A 22,063-nucleotide genomic window follows, 5' to 3' on the forward strand; every position below is an offset into this window, starting at 1 on the left:
TTGGCTAGGAGCAGGGAGCAATCTGAACTTTTCCAGCTTCCGATCTCATTCCAAATATTATAGCTCATGTGGCCAGCTACGTGGTTTCAGCCAGCAAACAGCTGTTACAGTCCCATGGTTGCCATGGCATCCATAAAATTCTGAGCTGTTCCAGAATAAGTCATCTACATAAATATTGATGTCACTGAGCACTTTTAGCCTTTGTGCCTCCAGTGCCACTGCAGTGATGAACCTGATCAACGCATCAAGGGCATTGGTGGTACACCAACACCAACCCGCTTTAACCCTACCTTGGGACCCACCCACAAGGTGAACACCTTGAAATCTAGTCTTGGAGCAGGCAACATCATTCATTGTCTTAAATATATAAAGCATAATTTGCATTCTCCATTGATCCCTCTTTGTGCTTTACAATACGCACAGCTGGGGACAACTGCCTCAACAGTCTTAGATCTTATTCTCCGGGCCTTATCCCCCAGTGGGGTCAAAGACTGACTTTTACTGCATATGGCAGTGTTTTGTCAGTCTTTTGGTCGCCCGAAGGTGGCCATTGAAGTGAGGGAGCTAAATGCCCAACGTTGAACTTCCCGGGCAGGCTGCAAAGACCGTCAAACGCAACAGAACTTAATTCCACAACCAGCCTATCCCTCTATCAATCCACACCTCTTAAAGATGTCCCTTTGCTACCTCCCAGAGGCCTTTCATCGTTGTGAAATTAAGAAAAATACCAAAGAAATCCCACTCCCAGGTGCCTGGAGCTTTCCCTCCCATTGTCTAGATGGCTAGATTTATGTCATCCTTCCCCTTCATCCCTGCACCACAGAGATGACTGTAGTGGCCAAACAACTAAAGTGGAAAACTCCTGGCTACTTCATTTCCTGGCATCTATACTTTCATATTCCTACTGCACCCACTAGCCTTACCTCACTTAATTCTGAGTAAGTGTTAGTTCAGTAAGCCCACTGACATTAGGGCAGTAGGAATGGTTTCGGGAGCGCCCCAAAAAAGTATGGTTCCTTCCAATACCCTAGATGGCCTATAGGTGTTTTTTAGACAAGTTTGTTACTTCCTGCATTTAGTGGAAATGGCCTGGTGGAGACAGCATTCTTTTAAGACTGGATGTGAAGACTGGATAAACGCAGTCATAAAAGATGTCCAAAGAGAAATTCAGGTGCATATAAATACACTCAGTCTTGTTAGGCAGATATGATTTTTTTTTAAATACATGCCTGGCATAGGTTACACTGGCAGCCACTTCTGATTACCTTGTCCTCCTCTATTTGTCTTTATTCATATGGGTATTGGCTAAATCATAGATCGTGAGCAATCTAGGGCAGGAATTTTTCTCCAGACCATAATCTCTGTTAGGGTTACCACAGTAGAAGTAACCACAGATTCCACTTTCTTTAAAGACAGTATTGCCTCTTGTTAACCTAGAATTATTTGTTACTTTAATCAAAGAATAAAAAAAGTTCAGATATTTTAGCACCTTGAAGTGAAATCTGGAAAGTGTGAAACATGTTAATTTCAACTAGGGCAAGCAAAAACTCCACAAAAAACTTGGCATACATTCAAAAGTTTTAAAGGTACAAAAAATAGTTAAACTTTCATGTGAGTTGATAAGACAAATTCACTCGAACCCATTTGATTTCTCTATTTTTCAGTCCTTAGTTGTAGAAAACTACAATCTCTCAAAATACAGTGGTGACTATTCAAATTAAAGGTTGGAGCTGTTAATTGGCAGACTAATTTGACCCTCTTGCCAAAATGTCTCCTCTCTCTGCAATTTGATTGCTTTATAATATTGTGTATAATATGTGGTATCTGAAAAAGTAGAAATGGACAAAGATATAAATTCCCGGTGTCCTCCTATTAAGCACCTATTTCTTCTTACTCGCAGAATTCCCTCCTTCCTTTCTGCTATGAATACATTACATTCAAACCATACTTGAGAGCCAAATTTCAGAAAAAACGGTTGTGTGAAATAACACTGTACAGGTACTGCTGCCTGAATGTTCCTATCCAGAGGAGGTGAAATGTCCCTGAGAAATATGAATTCTAAACTGGCCCAATAGCCTTGGAGGAGATGCAAGTTAGATACTTGGCACTAATGTCTTGTATCCCAGTCAGAAACAGTGCTCTCTGCATATGAAAGTGCAGACGAGGAAGTGCCTTGGATCATTCACTAGCTACCCTTCCAGCCAATTACGCTTCCTCTGGTGTCTGTCATTGCTCCTCCTTAAAGTTTACGGAAGTTGTCATTTTATTTTTAATTGATATCTCTGATACTAAACAGAGAACACATGCAGCGGTATGAACTATAAGGTTGTACTTTCTATGCTGGGAGTTCTCGTGATATGTACAAAAACATCTGAACTCTTCTGTCTGTAGCATACATTTTGTATTTAATTTACTACCCATATCTTTCAAAAATAATTTTAGGCAGGTAGGTGTAGGTGAAAGGAATGGATGGTCTTATGACTGAAGGACAGAACTATATATTGAGAAATCCGGATCCTGGTTCTCCACTCACTGCTTTAAATTGGGTAAATCCATTGAAGTCAAAGGCGTGACACTGGTGTAACTAAGAAGGGACTCCAGCCCTGACTCTTCCTTTTTATTGTGACTTTGCAATTTGTAAAATGGGGTAATATTTCCCTAAATGACAAGATGGTGAGACTTAACAGTGCCTGTAAATCACTTTTGAAATCTTTGTATTTTATGGCACCTTCCATACAAAGTAGTATTATTGTTCTGAAGCAGGTTAGCAAAGGACAGACCAAAAAACCAGGAAATTCCCAGATTTGGCTGAAAATCCTGACTGAACAATCAGACATAAACTAATCTGTCACCCGTGTCAGAAGTCAAGGCTACAGTGGCATATAAAATAAATCCTAAAGTTTTGCCATTAAAGTTCCTTGCTTTTATATTAGGCCCATATTATTATGATGTAAATTTTATATTTGGAGATGCTTTTTAAATTGTGGTAGCTAAAGTAATTAATCATTGTCAGCATTGTCCAAATTGCTTACTGCAGATACATAACATTTGGAATGTACGTAACTTTTGAAATTCATTTTATTCACTGGACTAAGTAAAATGGAACAAGGGAGTTGTTGAAAGGCATGTGCTTTGCATGCTAGCCCATAACTGCTTCAAAGGTGCTATAAGTCTATTGCATCATGGCCTGTTGTGAGAACTTTAATTGCAGATAGACCATGCCTTTTAAACCCGTGGGTGAAAAATCTGTAGGGATCACATGACTTGGGGAATGTAAATGGAGAAAGATAACTAAACTAAAGATGAAAGAAAGTTCTCTTTGAAATGTGGTCTGGATTAAAAATGATGGAAAAATGTTTTGTATGATGACTGATTGGTAAATTAGTGAATGGATTTTAGTTTAAATATTTAGTAACAGTTGCCCTTGGGCTAAGGTATTGTGCCAAGTTTTAGCCCCAAAAGAATTTTTACAGCTGACTTATAAAACCTTAAAATAGGGGTATGTAATGGAAAGACTGATAGACACAGTGACATGACTGGCACCGTAATATATTTTTGAGTACATTTTTGATGGATTACAAGAATTCTTAAGATTGCTATAATCAGTAATAGAGTACTAACTAGATGAGTCTGTTTCATAATGATGTATTGTAAAGGAAGTTTAGTTAGAAGAATTCAACTTCAAAGGACATGTTTACAAAGACCTTAGATAACCTACTGCTCGCCTTCACCCCACCACTCTGTGGGAAGTATAATTATTAGATATGGTTTGCTTAAAAACCAAACAACATTCATCTTCATCATCTTGTGTTGAATATTTGTTCCTCTCCAGACAGCTTCATTAGGTGTCAGAAAGAAAGGATAAAAATGAACCCCAGCACTTATAAGCAAACCACTTCAGACAATTCACTGACAAGAGTTGAGCATGAAATATTGAATACAGGATTATGGAAGGTAACAGTCAGAAGACCAAGGATTTCAGGCTAATGCAAGCTTTATGGAAAGGCCAGGTTTCTTGCACTGAAAATCTTTAAGTACGTACTCCTTGTAGTAACAAGAATCGAAATGCTTTCTGATGGAGTAAAAAACATTGTGAGGTAGAGATATTTATATTCTGTGGACACTTCATTCTACTGTTTGTCCTCCAAACATCTTTTTTTCTTAAACTGAAGACTTATCTGAAGTCACGTTGATGTATTAACAAAAGGCACTTTAAGTAGTTTTTATCACCAGGCACTATAGTAAAAAACAATCCGCTTTAGAACAGAAAAGCTACAGATATATGAAAAAATATATTTGGACGTAAAGGCAATCCACTTACTTGGGTAAGTAGAGAGTAGTATTTGCTGAACTGGCATTGTTGCTTGTTGTCTGAACCCATGATTGTCAGACTGTGGTGATCTGCAGATAGCTGATTGCTCAGAGGGGTGTGTGTTCTTTTCACGCCCCTGAGGGACATAAATTATACCAATAAAAGTGCTAGTATAGACATAGCCTAAGATGTGGTCCACACTGCACAAAACTTCAGAACCCCCATCTATGTCAGTTTGTAATTTGTATAGTAGAAGCTGCCACAGTAGCGCTGTTCACACTCTAAAGCACGGTTTGCCTGTAAGGAAGCAGTCCAACAGACATGGCTGAGAACAGCTGGCTAGGAAGGTACGGTGCCAGCGAGTCATCTAGCAACAGCTCAGGGCTGTAACCCTGTCCACTCATTAGAACAGCCTGATTATAGTTACTCATTTGAAGTGATATCCATGTCCATATCAAATAAGAGTATCACTGAGACATAAATGCTTCTTGTTTGGGTTATAAATTCAGAGAAGTCTGAAGAACTTTTGGAGGGATCTGATCAAGTTGGGTGAATGGGCAATGCAACGGCAGAAGAAATTTAATGTTAATACATTTATTATTGGAATTACCCTAGCACCTAGGAACCGCCATCATGGACCATGATCCAATTGTGGTAGGTGCTGTACAAGAGAAGCTCCCTGCCCCGAAGATCTTACAATCTAAGTATGAGACAAGAAGCAACAGATGGATACACACTGATGGGAGAGTACACAGAAACAATGAGGCAGTATTGTTCAACATGATAGACTGTGGTCTTAACACACTGCCATCCTAACTGTCAAATTTTGTATAGGCATCACAGTAAAGCAGAGTTTTAAGGCAGGATTTGAAGGTAGATAATGAAACACCTTTGCAGATGTTTATGGAGAGCTCTTCACAAGCCTGAGGCTGAGAGAGAGCACAAAGGAGCTTGTTTGAAAATGTAACAAGTGGGCGGCGGAGGTTGGTGTCGTGGACTGATCAGAGTTGGGAGCAGACAGCTCGATGGTGATGAGAGATGATAGACTGTTAAGTGCCTTAAAACAGCTTTGGTTTGATGCAATCGATAATGGGGAGCCAGCAGAGGGTTGAAAAGAAAGGGGTGAACATGGTCAAAGTAATGGGCTAGGAAAATGATCTTTGCAACAACATTCTGAATGGATATGAGTGAGGCAAGACAGCATTTGTCATGGCCAGAGAGGTGGTGTATCTTAGAGATGTTGTGTAAAAAGAATCTGCAAGATGTGAGAGATGAGGCCTGGAGAGAGATGAGTCGAAGATCAGGAGTACTTGTGGCACCTTAGAGACTAAGCATCTGATGAAGTGGGCTGTAGCCCATGAAAGCTTATGCTCAAATACATTTGTTAGTCTCTAAGGTGCCACAAGTACTCCTGTTCTGTTTGCGGATACGGACTGACATGGCTGCTACTCTGAAATGAGTCGAAGATGACAGCCAGGTTACAAACCTGAGTGACTGGCAGGAGGATGGTGGTGTCCACAGGGATCAAGGGAGGATGTAGTAGATGGGGTTTCTTGGAGTGAGGGGAGGTAGAGCTTGAGTTCTGTTTATTTATGTTAACCTTGAATTGATGGGTCGACATCTATGAAGAGATGTCAGAGAGACAAACCCAAGATTTTAGTTTGGCTAGAAGGAGAGAGGTCTACAGTAGAGATTTATTTATTTTATATTTTATTTAGAGAGGTAGATCTGTATATCACCTGCATAGAGTTACAGAAATCAAGGGAGGACAAGATTTCTAGGAGAGTGTAGTTGACTGTCAAAGGTGGCTGACTGGTCAAGGAGCATTGGGCAAAATAAGGCACATTGGTGGGAAAACTTAAGTTCTAATACATTTTACTGGGTTCTATATTAACTGTATCAACTCAGGAAAAGGATTTGGGTATTGTTGTGGACAGTCCAATGAAGACTTCTGCTCAAAGCGCAGTTGTAGTCAAATCAACAAATGATATTAGGATGCATAAGGAGTGGGATGGAGAATTATATATGAAATATTAGAATCCTGTTACATAAATTAATGGTTCACAATCATCTAGAATACTTCACTCCATGCACTGGAATAAATTGCCTAGGGAGGTTGTGGAATCTCCATCACTGGAGATATTTAAGAGCAGGTTAGAACAAACACCTGTCAGGGCTGGTCTAGAATAGATAATACTTAGTCCTGCCATGAGTGCAGGGGACTGGACTAGATGACCTCTTGAGGTCCCCTCCTGTCCTATGATTCTGTCTCAAACAGAATATTGCAGAATAAGAAGGGGTCAGGGAGTGGCATCCAGAATGATTAGGGGAGTAGAAAAACTCTCATATTAAGTGAGATTGAAAAGGTAGGGATTGCTTACCTTAGAGAGGCGACAAGGAGACATACAAATAACGAATGGTGTAGAGAGGGTAGATCGGAAACTTCTATTCTCCTTAGTTCACAGAACAAGAACAATGAGTCATTCAGTTAAGTGGAAATGTGGTAAATTTAAAATCTAGGAAAAAGAAATACTTTTTTGCATAATACATATGGCTGTGGAACGCATTGCCGCATGATGCTGCAGCCAAGAACTTAATAGGATTTAAAGAGGGAGCAGACATTTATATGGATAACAAGTTTATCCAGAGTTGCTTAGTTAATGCTAAAAAAAAGTTTGAGACCTATAAAACCTCATGCCTCAGGGTTTGAACAAGACTCTAACTATCAAAGGTTAAGAGAAGACTTTCATAAGGGGCAGGTTAACCCACATCTGCTTACTACTTCATGCGCTTTCCTCTGAAGCAGTTGGTGCAGACCACTGAATTACATGGACCCATCTGATCCAGTCTGGCAATTCCTACATTCCTTATTGAAAAGACTACTTATCTGAAACTTATACATAAACCAGGGGTCAGCGACCTTTCAGAAGTGCTGTGCCGAGTCTTCATTTATTCACTCTAATTTAAGGTTTCGCGTGCCAGTAATACATTTTAACGTTTTTAGAAGGTCTCTTTCTAGAAGTCTATAATATATCACTAAACTATTGTTGTATGTAAAGTAGATAAGGTTTTAAAAATGTTTAAGAAGCTTCATTTAAAAGTAAATTAAAATTCAGAGCCCCTCAGACCGGTGGCCAGGACCCGGGCAGTGTGAGTGCCACTGAAAATCAGCTCGCGAGCCGCCTTCGGCACCCGTGCCATAGTTTGCCTACCCCGATATAAACTTTCAGATAGGTCCATGTAATTATATATAAACTTTCAGATAAGTAGTCTTTTCAATAAGGAATGTAAGAATATGTGTGTGATGCTATATTATAGAGAGCGCGCCACAACAATGGTCAACAAAGAAGTAATAATGAGACTTCTGGCCTATGTGTTTGATTCTGTAATCAGTATACATGATTACCAGAAACTGTGTAGCTTTTTACTGGCTTGAGAAATAGATGATTGTTATGCTGATCTGACTATTAGCGAAGGTTCCCCTTTTGGACGGCTCACTTTCTCATTTGAAAAAACAAGAAGGAGTCCTTGTGGCACCTTAGAGACTAACAAATTTATTTGGGCATAAGCTTTTGTGGGCTAAAACCCACTTCATCAGATGCATGGCGCTGAAAATACAGTAGTAGGTATATATACACAGTATATTGAAAAAATGGGAGTTGCCTTACCAAGTGGGGGGGTGGGGTCAGTGGTAACGAGAATTCAATTAGCAGTAGAATACCTAGGGAGGAAAAAATCACTTTTATAGTGTTAATGAGGGCGGCCCATTTCAAACAGTTGACAAGAAGGTGTGAGTAACAGTAGGGGGAAATTAGTATGGGGAAATTATTTTTTGTAATGACTCATCCACTCCCAATCTTTATTGAGGCCTAATTTGATGGTGTCCAGTTTGCAAATTAATTCCAGTTCTGCAATTTCTCGTTGGAGTCTGTTTTTGAAGTTTTTTTTGTTGAAGAATTGCCACTTTTAAGTCCGTTATTGAGTGACCAGATCCCTGTTTGTTAGTCTCTAAGGTGCCACAAGGACTCCTCGTTGTTTTTGCTGATACAGGCTAACACGATTACCACTCTGAAACCTTTCTCATTTGAATTCTGACAGTAGATCATAGGGTGGAGTGCAAACTCATATGACCAATGTCTGTGCTTCTGCCAATTGAGGTTTGACCAATTTATGATTTGTTACATATTGGAATTTGTGTGTTGAATACAAGGTTTTACATGGGTGAAAATTTTGGGAGACTTGGTGGCTGAAAAAATTATGATGGTTTAGATCAGTGATTTGGCTGCAGCAATATGCGGGATTGAGTTGGTGAAACTTGTTCCTTGTAGTGGAGGAAGCGTAAGTGACATGGCACTTACGGTATCCCTGAAGGGATAAAAGGCTACATCCACTATTCTGTTCTGTTCAGGTTCTTATACCATGGCCTGTGAGCACCATTTGAAGTGTAAAAAACTTTTACAAAGTACTATACATCAACAAATTAAAGAGAAGTTTCCTCTCCATTTTCTCCACCTGCACCCTTCATGGACAGTAATTTCTACACTTTAAATTCCTTCTCTGACCTAAATACTAATAGAGTGTGTTGCTTTGTGGGAAAGAGTGGTCAAAGATGTGAGATTTTTTTTATTACATTTGGATCTGAAAATTGTTGAGCGTGTTGGCTAATCTTAGTCCTCTGGGAGTTAATTCTACAACACAGCTGCCAAGAAAACCCCTGTGAGCTTCACCTTTTTGGTAAATAGTTCCTTTATTCATGAGGAGCAGAGTTGTTGAGCAATTGAGACTTAGAGGATGAGGTGAACTTTTAGGTACCTTGGTACCAGTTTTTTTTTTTTTTGTGTGTGCAGGATTTCAAAGAAAGGACTAGAATCTTGATGAAGTTCGGTAAGGAGCTTGCGGAGAGAGTGGTACAGGGGTGATATTGATCCTGTATCTAGGTTATAGGCTATAGATGTGCTCAGGAACTGCTGTTCATTATCTTCTCAGTCAGCTTGCTCAGGAGTAGGAGATTTGACTCCAGGTGGTGGAAGTCTTGTTCTGTAGAGTCAACAAATGTTTCAAGATTGGTCTTGCTGTAAACCGGGAGAGACAGATCCTTCGTTGAACAAGGCACTGGCAATCTGTCAGATACCCTAGGTATTCTTGAAACTTTCCCCAGCCAGAAAGGGCAAAGGTCTGACTTGCAAGTGGAGGCTTCTGTTTCATTCACTTTGTCCAGGGCTTCCTGATGTGTAGAAGGATCAAACTTGGGGAAGGGAGGTGGCCAGATATTGAAGTTGTATGTAATGTTTGATTCTATGTACCCCAAGAAACTATTGGCTATATAGGGGATGTTCAGTAAGGAAGAAGATAGCAGAAAGTGTTACTGGATTCTTCTGCAGGCTACAGTCGGTTGGGCTTCATTAACCAGAATAGCTTTTTTGGGTGGCTGCTGCAGAAGAGGAGAAAAAGGATTTTAGCCTGTTATTTTGCCTTAGTGTATTTTTTACATATTGAAAATTTTTGTTTCAATATTTCTACCTTATCTAGATTTCAGTGCTCTAGTTTCTTTTCATATTATACTAGTCACACAGAGACCTGTGTGAATGATGTGAAGGCAGAATGTTGTTTGGGAGCTGTTACTTTGATTACAGTGGTTAATGTGTGGTCATAATGATGCGCAATTTGATTGCTTCTTGGTCCCTTGCTGCGCTGTTGCCACCGAATATCAGGGTGGATAAAAATAGATGATTAAAAAAAAAGATAATTTGTTTTAAATTAAATGCATTTTCTTTTTAAAAATAAACCTATTTAAAATTATGGCAACCTATATTAAGGCCTAAACTTATTATAATCTATTAAATCATTTAAATTAAATAAAAAAATCAACCAGTACATGTTTACTGACAAAAATTTTAAGAAACCACTGAACTGGTGAAAGTCACTGGTTAAGCACCTGGAACCAGAATTTGTTGAAGTACTAAACCAGCTTTTGATAGCAGTAGCCTCTTCTGCAGGTGCAAAGAGAATATTTTCTTCATTTCCGTTTATTCAGCTATTTTACTTGAATGATTAGTTCATTCAAAGTTGAGAAACTTATGAGGGGTTGAAAAAGCAGGAAAGCTTATTTTCCTCCTTCGGTCTATGAATAAAACTGAGGTGAGAAAAAGGAGCTCTATTAGTTCTAAAATCTTGAAGGTCGTGGTGACCAGAAACAATCAGTTCAGTTCAATAAATACAGATAATGTTACTTTTGTTTAAAAAAACAACCAGTTTTTCTAAAATGCAAAACGTATTAATAAACCTGCTCTTTTGTTAGGTGTCCAGTACATTTAAAGCAGTTTTATTTATGTAATAAACAATTTTTAGATGCTGTTCTTGTGTATTTTTAATTGAATTCTAGTTTTCATCCAAGTGAAGTTTGACAGAAATCACAAGTAAAAATTAATCTAGTAAGTAGATAACATAACAATATATAAAAATGAAGACTATGAATATATGTATATTTAGCGTTTGGCTCTCTTAAGGTCCACCTCGCAGTCATTTCTGCATTCTACCCAGGTGCTTGGTGTTTGCACACCCGCTCGTGCGGCGTTTCCTGAAAGGCCTGGAAAAAATCCATCCTCCAGCAAAGCCACCTGTACCTGCATGGGACCTTAACTTGGTTCTTTCCTGCCCTATGGGCCCTCCCTTCGAGCCGCTGGCTTCCTGCTCACTCCTCTATCTTTCCTGGAAGGTCGCCTTCCCAGTGGCCATCACTTCAGCGCTTCGGGTGTCTGAGCTACGGGCTCTTACCTGTGAAGCACCTTATACCATTTTTCATAAAGATAAAGTCCAGCTGAGACCTCACCCAGCCTTGCTGCCAAAAGTGTTGTCCCATTTCCATGTAAGTCAGGACATTTTCCTGGCAGTTTTTTACCCGAAACCACACACCGACCTTCGGGAACAACGCCTCCATTCACTGGACGTTAGGAGGGCGCTCGCCTTCTATATAGACTGCACAAAACCATTCCGTAAGACAACCCAGTTGTTCGTTGCCATCACGGACCGCATGAAAGGCGCACCGGTCTCCTCCCAGTGGATATCTTCATGGATCACCGCATGTATCCGTACCTGCTACAGCTTGGCACACATCCCTCCGCCTGCTCTCACGGCTCACTCCACTAGAGCTCAGGCATCGTCGGCAGCCTTTCTGGCACACGTTCCCCTCCAGGAAATTTGCAGAGCTGCCACGTGGGCCTCAGTGCACACCTTCACATCCCACTATGCCATCGTCCAGCACACTCGTGATGCGGTTTTTGGCAGACCAATTTTACAGTCTCCGGTACCTAAACTCTGACCCCACTTCCGAGGTAAGGCTTGGGAGTCACCTAACTGGAATTGATATGAGCAAGCAATTGAAGAAGAAAAAACGGTTACTCACCTTTCTGTAACTGTTGTTCTTCGAGATGTGTTGCTCATATCTATTCCATTCCCCCCCCACCTTCCCCTCTGTCGGAGTAGCCGGCAAGAAGGAACTGAAGGGGGGTCGGGCCGGCAGGGTCTTGTATAAAGCACCATACCGGCGCCACTCCAGGGGGCTCCCCAGCCAGCCCGACGGGTAGCTGCTAGGGAAAAAGTTTCTGACATCCGTGCACGCAGCATGCGCACACACCTAACTGGAATAGATATGAGCAACACATCTCGAGGAACAACAGTTACAGAAATGTGAATAACCGTTTTTTTAATGGTTACCAATCAATGATACTCAGTCTTTCTATAGGAAAATAAATAAAAAGTAAATGCAAAATGAGATTAAAATCAATGATTTTTAAACCAAGATTTCTTGCCTGCTGATTTAAAATATGCATATATCAGTAATTTAAATCACTTTGATTTAAATTAGTTGACCTTTGTGTATTGGAATCTGGTGAGCCCATAATATTTCTTGTCTGAATCATGCAAAATTGCTATTCTGGTGCCCAGAGGCAGGGAGGTCCTTAATAAATAATAATTGGAGATATACCAATCTCCTAGGACTGGAAGGGACCTTGAAAGGTCATTGAGTCCAGCCCCCTGCCTTCACTAGCAGGACCAATTTTTGCCCCAGATTCCTAAGTGGCCTCCTCAAGGATTGAACTCACAATCCTGGGTTTAGCAGGCCAATGCTCAAACCACTGAGCTATCCTTCCCCCCAAGGAATTCCTTGAGGAATTCCACCAAGATTTCAACGATTTCCACCCTACCATCAACCTCAGCCTGGACCAGTCCACACAAGAGGTCCACTCCAAGACACTACAGTGCTAATAAGCAATGCTCACATGAACACCACCCTATACCGGAAACCTACTGACGGCTATACTTATCTACATGCCTCAAGCTTTCATCCAGAACACACCACTCGATCCGTTGTCTACAGCCAAGCTCTGTGATACAACCGCATTTGCTCCGATCCCTCAGACAGAGACAAACACATACAGAATCTCTATCAAGCCTTCTTAAAACTGCAATACCCACCCGGTGAAGTGAAGAAACAGATTGACAGAGCCAGAAGGCTACCCAGAAGTCACCTGCTACAAGACAGACCCAACAAAGAAAGTAACAGAACGCCACTAGCCATCACCTACAGACCCCAACTAAAACCTCTCCAGTGCATCATCAGGGATCTACAACCTATCCTGAAGGACCATCCCACACTCTCACAGACCTTGGGAGACAGGCCAGTCGTCGCTTACAGACAGCCCCCCAACCTGAAGCAAATACCAGCAACTACACACCACAAAACAAAAACACCAACCCAGGGACCAAACCCTGGTGCCAACTCCGTCCACATATCTATTCAAGGGACAACATCATAGGACCTAACCACATCAGCCACACCATCCGGGGCTCGTTCAGCTGCACATCTACCAATGTGATATATGCCATCATGTGCCAGCAATGCCCCTCTGCCATGTACATTGGCCAAACCGGGTGGTCTCTACTCAAAAGAATAAGTGGACACACATCTGACATCAGGAATCATAACATTCAAAAACCAGTAGGAGAACACTTCAGTCTCTCTGGTCACTCAATAACAGACCTCAAAGTGGCAGTTCGTCAAGAAAAAAACTTTAAAAACAGGGCTCCAACGTGAAGCTGCAGAACTGGAATTAATTTGCAAGCTAGATGCCATCAGATTAGGCCTGAATAAAGACTGGGAGTGGTTGGGTCATTACAAAAGCTAAACTTAATTTCCCCTATACTAATTTCTACCTACTGTTACTCACACCTTCTTGTCAACTGTCTGTAATGGGCCACTCTTACCACTTCAAAAGTGACTTCTCCTCCCTTGATATCCTGCTGTTAATTGATTTATCTTGTCAGACTGACTTAACACTTGGTAAAGCACCCCACATCCTTTCATGTATTTATACCTGCTCCTGTATTTTTTACTACATACATCTGATGAAGTGGGTTCTAGCCCATGAAAGAGTATGCTCAAATAAATTTGTTAGTCTCTAAGGTGCCACAAGGACTCCCTGTTTTTTTTTTTCATGCTGCTTATGTTAGGTGGTAGTCTAACCCAGAGCAGCGTTTGGCTTATGATGATCTCTGTCTACATCCGGTCCAACATATGGCCAGCCATGTGAATTACACTAGAAATTATTAGTGAATGTTTTAGGATGGAAAGAGAGGAGACAAATTTTGGGGTGTTTGTGTCCAAGGTCCTGTCAGTATGAATAGGAGGCGGGAGGGATAGCTCAGTGGTTTGAGCATTGGCCTGCTAACCCCAGGATTGTGAGTTCAATCCTTGAGGGGCCATTTAGGGATCTGGGGCAAAAATCTGTCTGGGGATTGGTCCTGCTTTGAGCAGGGGGTTGGACTAGATGACCTCCTGAGGTCCCTTCCAACCCTGGTATTCTATGATATTGACATCGCCTAGGATTATAAGTCCAGAGAACTTCACTATTGCTGACAGAGTCTTAGTCAGCTTCTTTATGAACTCCTTGGTCTTTTCGGGTTTATTAATGAGTTTGAAGTCCTAGATTTCCTTTGTTGCTGTCTGTTAGATGAAGGAATTCAAAAGATTTTCTAGTTCCTGGGGGTTGGGAGAAACTTAATTGTATTTGTGGTTAGATGAGACTATTGAATGCTAACCTATCTGCCTTCTTGCCCATTCTTGTTCTTTGGTGTGCTCGGTAGATTCATAGAATCAAATGCCAGAAGGTACCACTATGATCATCTAGTCTGCCCTCCTGTGTGCACAGGCTGTAGATTGTTTGTTTGTTTTCCCAGAAACTGGAGTAAAGCGTATCTTTCAGAAAAATGTCTAATTTTATTTTAAAGGCTACAAGTGATGGTGAGTCTACCACCTCCCCTGCTAAGCTGTTCCAAGTTTAATTATCTTCACTTATTTCAAGGTTGAATTTGTTTAACTTCAATTTCCAATCCTTGGATCTTGTTTTGCCTTTGTCTGCAAGATTGAAATGCCCCCACCATCAGATATATTTCCCATGTGTAACTAACTATACACAGTATCAGAGGGGTAGCCATGTTAATCTGGATCTGTAAAAGCGGCAAAGAGTTCTGTGGCACCTTATAGACTAACAAACATATTGGAGCTTTCGTGGGTGAATCCCCAAATGGCCCCCTCAAGGATGGAACTCTCAACCCTGGGTTTAGCAGGCCAATGCTCAAACCACTGAGCTATTCCTTCCCCCCATATCACCTCTCAGCCTTCCCTTTGATAAAATGAATACATTGAGCTCCTTAAATCTCACATTGTAAGGCTTGTTTTCCAGCCCCCTGGATTGTTTTTGTGACTCTTCTTTGACTTTCTCCAGTATTTCTTCATCCTTCTTGAAGTGTGTGTCCAGTGCTGATGTCTAATCTAGTAGTGCTCTTACTAATGTAGTGTACCAAAGCAAGATCACTTCCCTACTTGTACTAGATATTCCCTTTTTTATACATTCAGTGACTGTAGTGGCCTTCTTTGCCACAGCATTGCACTGAGCGCTCATGTTCAGGTGGTTACCTATGATGACCCCAAGTCCTTCTCTGAGTCACTGCTTTCCAAGCCCGTCTCCGATCTTGTAGTTTTGGCTTCATTCTTTGTTCTCAGATGTATTACCTTGCATTTTGCTGTATTGAAACACACTTTGTGGGATTGAGGCACTTAACCTGGTGACTCAGATTGCTTTGTAACAGTATCTTGTCCTCGTTGTTTGCTATCCCACCAATCTTTCTGTCCTCTGCAAATTTTATCAGCAAAGATTTTATATTATCAACTAGATCACTGATAAAGGTATTGAATAGTGTTATACCAAGAACCGATCCCTACGGGACTCCACTAGTAACTGCCCCACTTATTAATATCTCCATATTCACTGATCTCAAAGTTTAGTTATTAAGTTTTTAATTCATGTAATATGTGCCCTGTTAGTTCCATGTAAAGCAAGTTTTTAAAACAATGTCATGTGGTACTAAGTCAAATGTCTTATTGTTCTTAATATGATTTAAAAATGCCTTGTTGGCTTTAACCCTATTGGCCATTAATATTTCACTGATTTTTTGTACTTATCAGTTGCCTGCATTTTTTTAACTTTAATTTATTGCTATTAACGTCCCCTTTTTGTGGTCTTTATATATTGTTTTTTTTCCCATATTTTATTGCTGCTTTCACATCTCCTTTTAACCAAGATAGATTTTTGAGTAGCGTCATTTTTCCCCAAGTTTGTGCAATTGCATTTATTCAGACTCTAGTAGGATGGCCTTGTGTGATTTCCAATTTTTGCTAACACTTTCTATCAGTTATGCTGACCAGTTGCTTTAAGCTTTGGGTAACTGGCCCTTTTAAAGTTCCAAGTCTACACATTACTGATAGGTGCCGTATTCTGTTTGTAGTCTGGTAGGAGCGAGGTGGACCATCTCTGGGCCTGATTTTAATGTTTAACATGCCTCCGCCATGTACATTGGCCAAACCGGACAGTCTCTACGTAAAAGAATAAATGGACACAAATCAGACGTCAAGAATTATAACATTCAAAAACCAGTCGGAGAACACTTCAGTCTCCCTTGTCACTCGATGACAGATCTAAAAGTCGCAATATTACAGCAAAAAAACTTCAAAAACAGACTCCAACGAGAGACTGCTGAATTGGAATTAATTTGCAAAATGGACACCATTAAATTAGGCTTGAATAAAGACTTGGACTGAGGGAAGGAATTGTGGCTTTAGGGAGCCATAACTACTGCCTGGTTTCCTTTTGTTCCACACGGATAGTACTTTGCAGTTTCTTAGGCACTTACGTATCCCCATTTGCTGTATTATGAGCCCCTTGCAATCTTTAATGTATTTATTCCCAACACCCCTGCGAGGTAAGGAAGTTCTATTTATTTCCATTTTACAGATGGGGCACTGAGGCACAGAGAAGCTAAATGACTTGCTGTAGTCTGTGGAGGAGCAGGGACTTGAACTCAGGTTTCCTGAGTCCTGGGTTAGTGTCCTAGCCACTGGATGATCCTTCCTGAACTATAACAGAAGCAAATTACTACCCACACCCTGTGAAGCAGTGCTCAGACGGTGATCATATTGCATCTGGGGCCTCATCCATAATGAATTCACTGACGATTTGAGGACTGTTGACCACCAGTCTAGCGCTGATGAGCGTCAACTTAATTTTTTGGTGCTCATTTGTGTCTTCGTGGATGATGTCTGGCTATCGCAAATTGTTATCAGTTTGTTTCTGGATCTGTGCTGCTTTTTCCTGTGGGTATTCTGTGTTAGGCATTATATAAGAGGGGGAAGGGGGCAGAAGATAAGCATATCTGTAAGTGACATTGAACCTAATGTTTGTTAAAAGCTCTAGAGTTTCTGGACTGTGAAACTTCCATTCTTTAGCATGGATTTGCTGAGGAATAAGGTCTTTAAATGTTGATTTTTTTTCCAAGTCACTAAAGGCTGGAAAAACTGCTACCCTATTAAGCCTTTTTGTAATGCAACCAAAGAACAAACTGCTTTGGTGTATGTAGAATTAATAAAACCAACATGCTTTTAATATGATATTGCCACAAATTAATGTTGAAATTAACTAACTGCTATTTTTCACTTAAGATGCTGAAAGTTGAATCCTGTGTCATTTGGTTTATTGGGAGACAGTAATGTAACCAAAATGTCTGTTTGCCCTTTTTCTCACCAGAATTCAATAATTGATGCTGGTCCCCTGCCGGGAGAGTACATCTGAAGACTGCCCATGGACGATCGATGCTTGTGTTTTCTGAAGTTCTAGGATTCTTTTGTTTTACTGTTTAATTTACTGAAGAGTCCATTTTTTCCCATGAGTCATCGTCCACCTCTGGAAAGGTAGAGGTAAGTTTTCAGGTTTTTTCTTTTTTTGTTCTTTCTCCACCTCAAGTGAAAATTGTTTAAAACTGTCAGAGATGCCTTTTGCTAAGGCATCTCTAAATGTGGAACCAATCATTGGAACTTCTCAAAGCATTCTGTCTCACCTCTGTATCCTAAGGGTTTGCTTTCCATGGATCAGACTGGCAGCCAGTCTGTAGTGTATCAGCAGTTAAAAAATCTGCCTTAGAAGTCCATAAAGGAAAAAAATTACTGCAAAACTAGTCCATATTGACTTGGTGTGCTTTAATGGTTAGTTGCTGCAATTGCAGAGTGAAGTGTTGTGAAGGCGAAGACTACAACACGGTTCAAAAAAACTAGAAAAGTTCATGAAGGATAGGTCCATCGATGGTCATTAGCCGGGATTGGCAGGGATGGTGTCCCTAGCCTCTGTTTGCAAGAAGCTGGGAATGAGCAACAGGGGATGAATCACTTGATGATTACCTGTTCTGTTCATTCCCTCTGGGGCATCTGGCATTGGCTACTGTTGGAAGACAGGATACTGGGCTAGATGGACCTTTGTTCTGACCCAGTATGGCCGTTCTTATGTTCTTATGCATAGGCTACATACTCAAGACAGGTCTGGTGGCTTTAATTAGTTAATATTACTCTCGTGGTTTGACCTGGAGCTTTCAGAGCTTCTCTGTAGAACACTTGAGCTCATAGTGTGTTTCCCAAGTCTCAAGCTTGTGTGTTAAATGTCAGGGACTAAATATAGTCTCTGGTGGAAGAACAATGCAGTCAGTATCCTTGTAGCCCTTCCTAGCTGATATACGTAATGGCTTGGACATTTCTGTAGCTTGCTAGCAACCAGCTATATTTTAATTTGAAGAAAAATTGCTGTAATAGAGTGGGAACTACACAGAACAGAAAAACTTAAATGAGCATAGTGGTAAAAATACCAGCAGCTTTAAACACCATCATCCTAACTTTAGACTTTAGTTCCTCCTGTGCTATTGACATATTGGGCAGTCCGGTTCCTCCATTAATTAGTGGCTCGGTAATTGTGGTAGTTCTTCCTCAGCAATGTCCACACGTTCGGTAACCTTTGTCGCTGTCATCTGCCAGTTCTTGTTTGGCCTACATCATTTTCTTTCCTACCTGGATACCCAATTCAATGCTTGCTTAGTTCATCTCCCATCTTCTATATGGTGTATGTGTCTCAACTGCCTGAGCTTTTTTCTTTGATATTTTCTAATACAACCTGCTCTGTCCACTCCCTTACTCTCTCAGGGTACGTCTATACTTACCCACCGGGTCGACGCGTAGCGTTCGACTTCTCGGAGTTCGAACTATCGTGTCTAATCTAGACGCGATAGTTCAAACTCCGAACGCGCTCCCGTCGACTCCGGAACTCCACCACCGTGAACGGCGGTGGCGGAGTCGACGGGGGAGCCGCGGACTTCGATCCCGCGGCGTCTGGACGGGTGAGTACTTCGAACTAAGCTAGTTCGTACCTTAGTTCGACCCCCCCCCCCCACTTAGTGTAGACCAGGCCTCGTTTGTTGTTTTGTCTTTCCATGAAATGTGTAGTATCTTCCTCAGCCATCTCTGATGGGCAACTTCCAGTTTCTTTTTGTTAGCTCCTGTCTTCAACCAAGTCTCTGCCCTGTACAGTAGTATACTCAGTACAATCGCATGGTATAATCTGACTTTTAGTTTCGTGTTGAGACCTTGGTTTGACCAGATGTTGTTCATCCTTCCAAAAGTGGTGTTCATTTTTTCTTCATCTCATGTGAATATTTTCATCGCAGCCACCATCAAATATCATCACACTCTCCAGATAGCAGAACTCTACCTGTTTCATTTTCTTCTCCAGCTTTTTCTAATTTAGCACTGGCATTTATATACACCCTTTGCACAATCATCAAATCTGGACAGTTTAATATGAAAGGAAATGTTCTTTCCATCATGCAGACCATCACAGATGTTGAAAATGCACAAAGAACAGGCCAAACAATTAAAAAAAAAAAACAAAAAAACAACCCACCACAATAGGGAAAATAATCATGCAGGCATTATCACGAGGTGAGCAGTTATACTGTCAGTATTATACTACCCTGTTCAACGTAGCTTATCACTCATTCACCAAGAGTTTCTTAAGAAGCTTTCAAATAAAGTCCGTTGTCCAGAACCAGGTTGCACTAGGGGTTGGAATGCAAACTAGAGTTTCTAGAATTTTTTATATTGGCTTGAAATGTCCCTTGCTTAACTAAAATTCACAATATTATCCTTGAATAGAATATAGATGCTGTGTAGAAGTATGATGCTGTTGTTGGGTCTCCTTCATAGGCTGATTTTGTTACTGGAAGGATGTTTGTGGGTTAATAGGTGGCTAATGGATTAAGGCACCCTACATACTGTTCTTGACTCATGTTGCTGCATGGCGTTGGGTGATCCATAGGAACATAGCATTGAAAGGGACCTCTTGGGTCATTGAGTCCAGTCCCCTGCTTACCTTTTGTCCTCTCTATGCTTCAGTGTTTCCATTTGTAAAATGAGGATAATAATATGTAACCACCATTGTAAAGCTCTTGGAGGGCTTTAATAGTAAAATGAGTGAATGAAGAGGAAAATATTACTAATTATTATTATTTCACTTCATTTATCAGGTTTCAGACTCCCTTTGCAAAGAAGAGCTGTGACTTTCTGATTAGTCACTAAGTTCAAAGACATTTCTGTGGATATTTGTTTTTACAATAAAAAAAGTCTCAGAATTCAGTGAGAATAGCACTTAGTACTGAATACGACTATTGCTCCACATCTCTGTGCACTGTATTCACTTCACTGTTATATCACACTGCTTATTTTCTGGACAGATCTCTTATCAATCTGGAATCAGGGTTTTACAGAGCAATAAATAGACTCCTTCTACTCTTCTATTTTTAAGGGTTTTTTAATTAAAAGAAAAATGTATTTGGAAGTAAAACAAGAAAAAATGTGATCACGTTAAAGAAAAGCTTTCTAATATTATCCCTAAGGTTTATACATAACATAAAGTGACTGTTGAGGGCTCTATCTAAGCCTTTGTTGTGTATTTATTCACCCGAATAAAAAGAAAAATATATGTAGCAGCCCTACCAAAACCAGGAAGAAAACCCAAACCCACTTCATCTATGAATACCCTGTTCTCAGAGCACAAAGCAATGCCATCGGCCCACTATTCCCTTCTTGAAGCTTGAGGAGAGGATGTGCTTTACAGGGTGCCCAGAAGGCCAACAAACTTGGGCTATTTGGAACTAGAGGCCCCTCACAAAGAGTTCCTAGCCCCAGCTCTATTTCTTTTACTCCGAGAGTATCAGATGGGGAGAGAGGTGCCTCTCCAGTACGTCAGCTCTAAATCATTCAGAGCTTTATATGTCAAAACCGAAACTCCACTCAGAAGCTAGCAAACAGTAGTGATCCCAGAGCACTGCAGTCACCTGCTCAGAGTGAGAAACTCCACTTGATAAGTGAGCTGCCACATTCTTTGCTGGCTTCAGTTTCCCAGTTGACTTGAGATGCAGTCCCACATAAAGTGCATTTCGGTAATATAATCTCAGCGACGAAGGCATGGATCATGCGAGCAGAGTTCTGATGTGGAAGAAATGGTTGCAACCTCCTGCCCATATGTTGATTGAAAAAAGTAACATTGCACTGTTGGCTGCTTTTGAAGCTACTGTATATTGTATTTGAGGTTGTATTGTAAAGTTTGGTAGTGTAATCTCCCAGTCACTGTTGAAGATGAGTGCTGCTTCTCTTTGTGGTGGATGGGAGGGGGTAGTATCTGACAAGTCTGCATTTGAGGCCAAACTGTTGTTTAAATAATGTAATAAAATGGATGGTCAACTTAATCCCAAAAGGTCTTTTGTACATATTATTTTTGAAGAGAAAAATCATTTTGGGGAAAAAGTAGCAGTGATGTACATAACTTGGCTGTGGAAGGCCATTATATTATTGACCCTCATTAGATTGCTGCTTCTTGGAATTTCCACAAGTATAGAATTGTCTAACACTCATGCATTTAAAATAGTCTATTATTGAAACTGAGTGATTGAAAATTAGGTTTTTGTGTTTTAACGCTGAATTATACATGTACAGTGGAGTCGTGGGGGTTAGGTTCTAAAGTCAGCGCTTAAGGCAAAAATTGCGAATAGTCAAAATTACCCTTGAAAATTCCTTAAATTGCCCATAAAGTACAGTATACTGTACAAGGTTTTGTGTATACAACACTGTACAGTAATATGTATGTGTATAATGCATACAGTAATGTACAGTATATAATAAAGAGTACATATGCAAAATATAATTTTACAGTACTGTATTTTTAATTACGGGGTAATTACAGGGGGTTGTCAGGGCTTGATTTCGATTCAGGAAACTGAGGTGACGGAGAGCTTGGGTGATCGAGAGCGAGTCGTAGACGAAAT

General features: G+C 40.6%; 1 protein-coding gene across 11 annotated transcripts in view; it reads left to right on the forward strand.

Annotated features, from left to right (window-relative positions):
• The window catches only part of NCOA1 (nuclear receptor coactivator 1), a 334,422-nt gene that overhangs the window by 67,784 nt on the left and 244,575 nt on the right, over positions 1-22,063 (forward strand). For all 11 annotated transcript variants that reach the window (XM_039530434.1, XM_039530433.1, XM_039530438.1 and 8 more), the window contains one exon: positions 17,452-17,621. The gene's annotated coding sequence lies outside the window, so the exon portion shown is untranslated. The remainder of the gene's footprint in view (positions 1-17,451; positions 17,622-22,063) is intronic.

The sequence above is a fragment of the Mauremys reevesii genome, linkage group 3, assembly GCF_016161935.1.
Source record: "Mauremys reevesii isolate NIE-2019 linkage group 3, ASM1616193v1, whole genome shotgun sequence".
NCBI lineage: Eukaryota > Metazoa > Chordata > Testudines > Geoemydidae > Mauremys > Mauremys reevesii.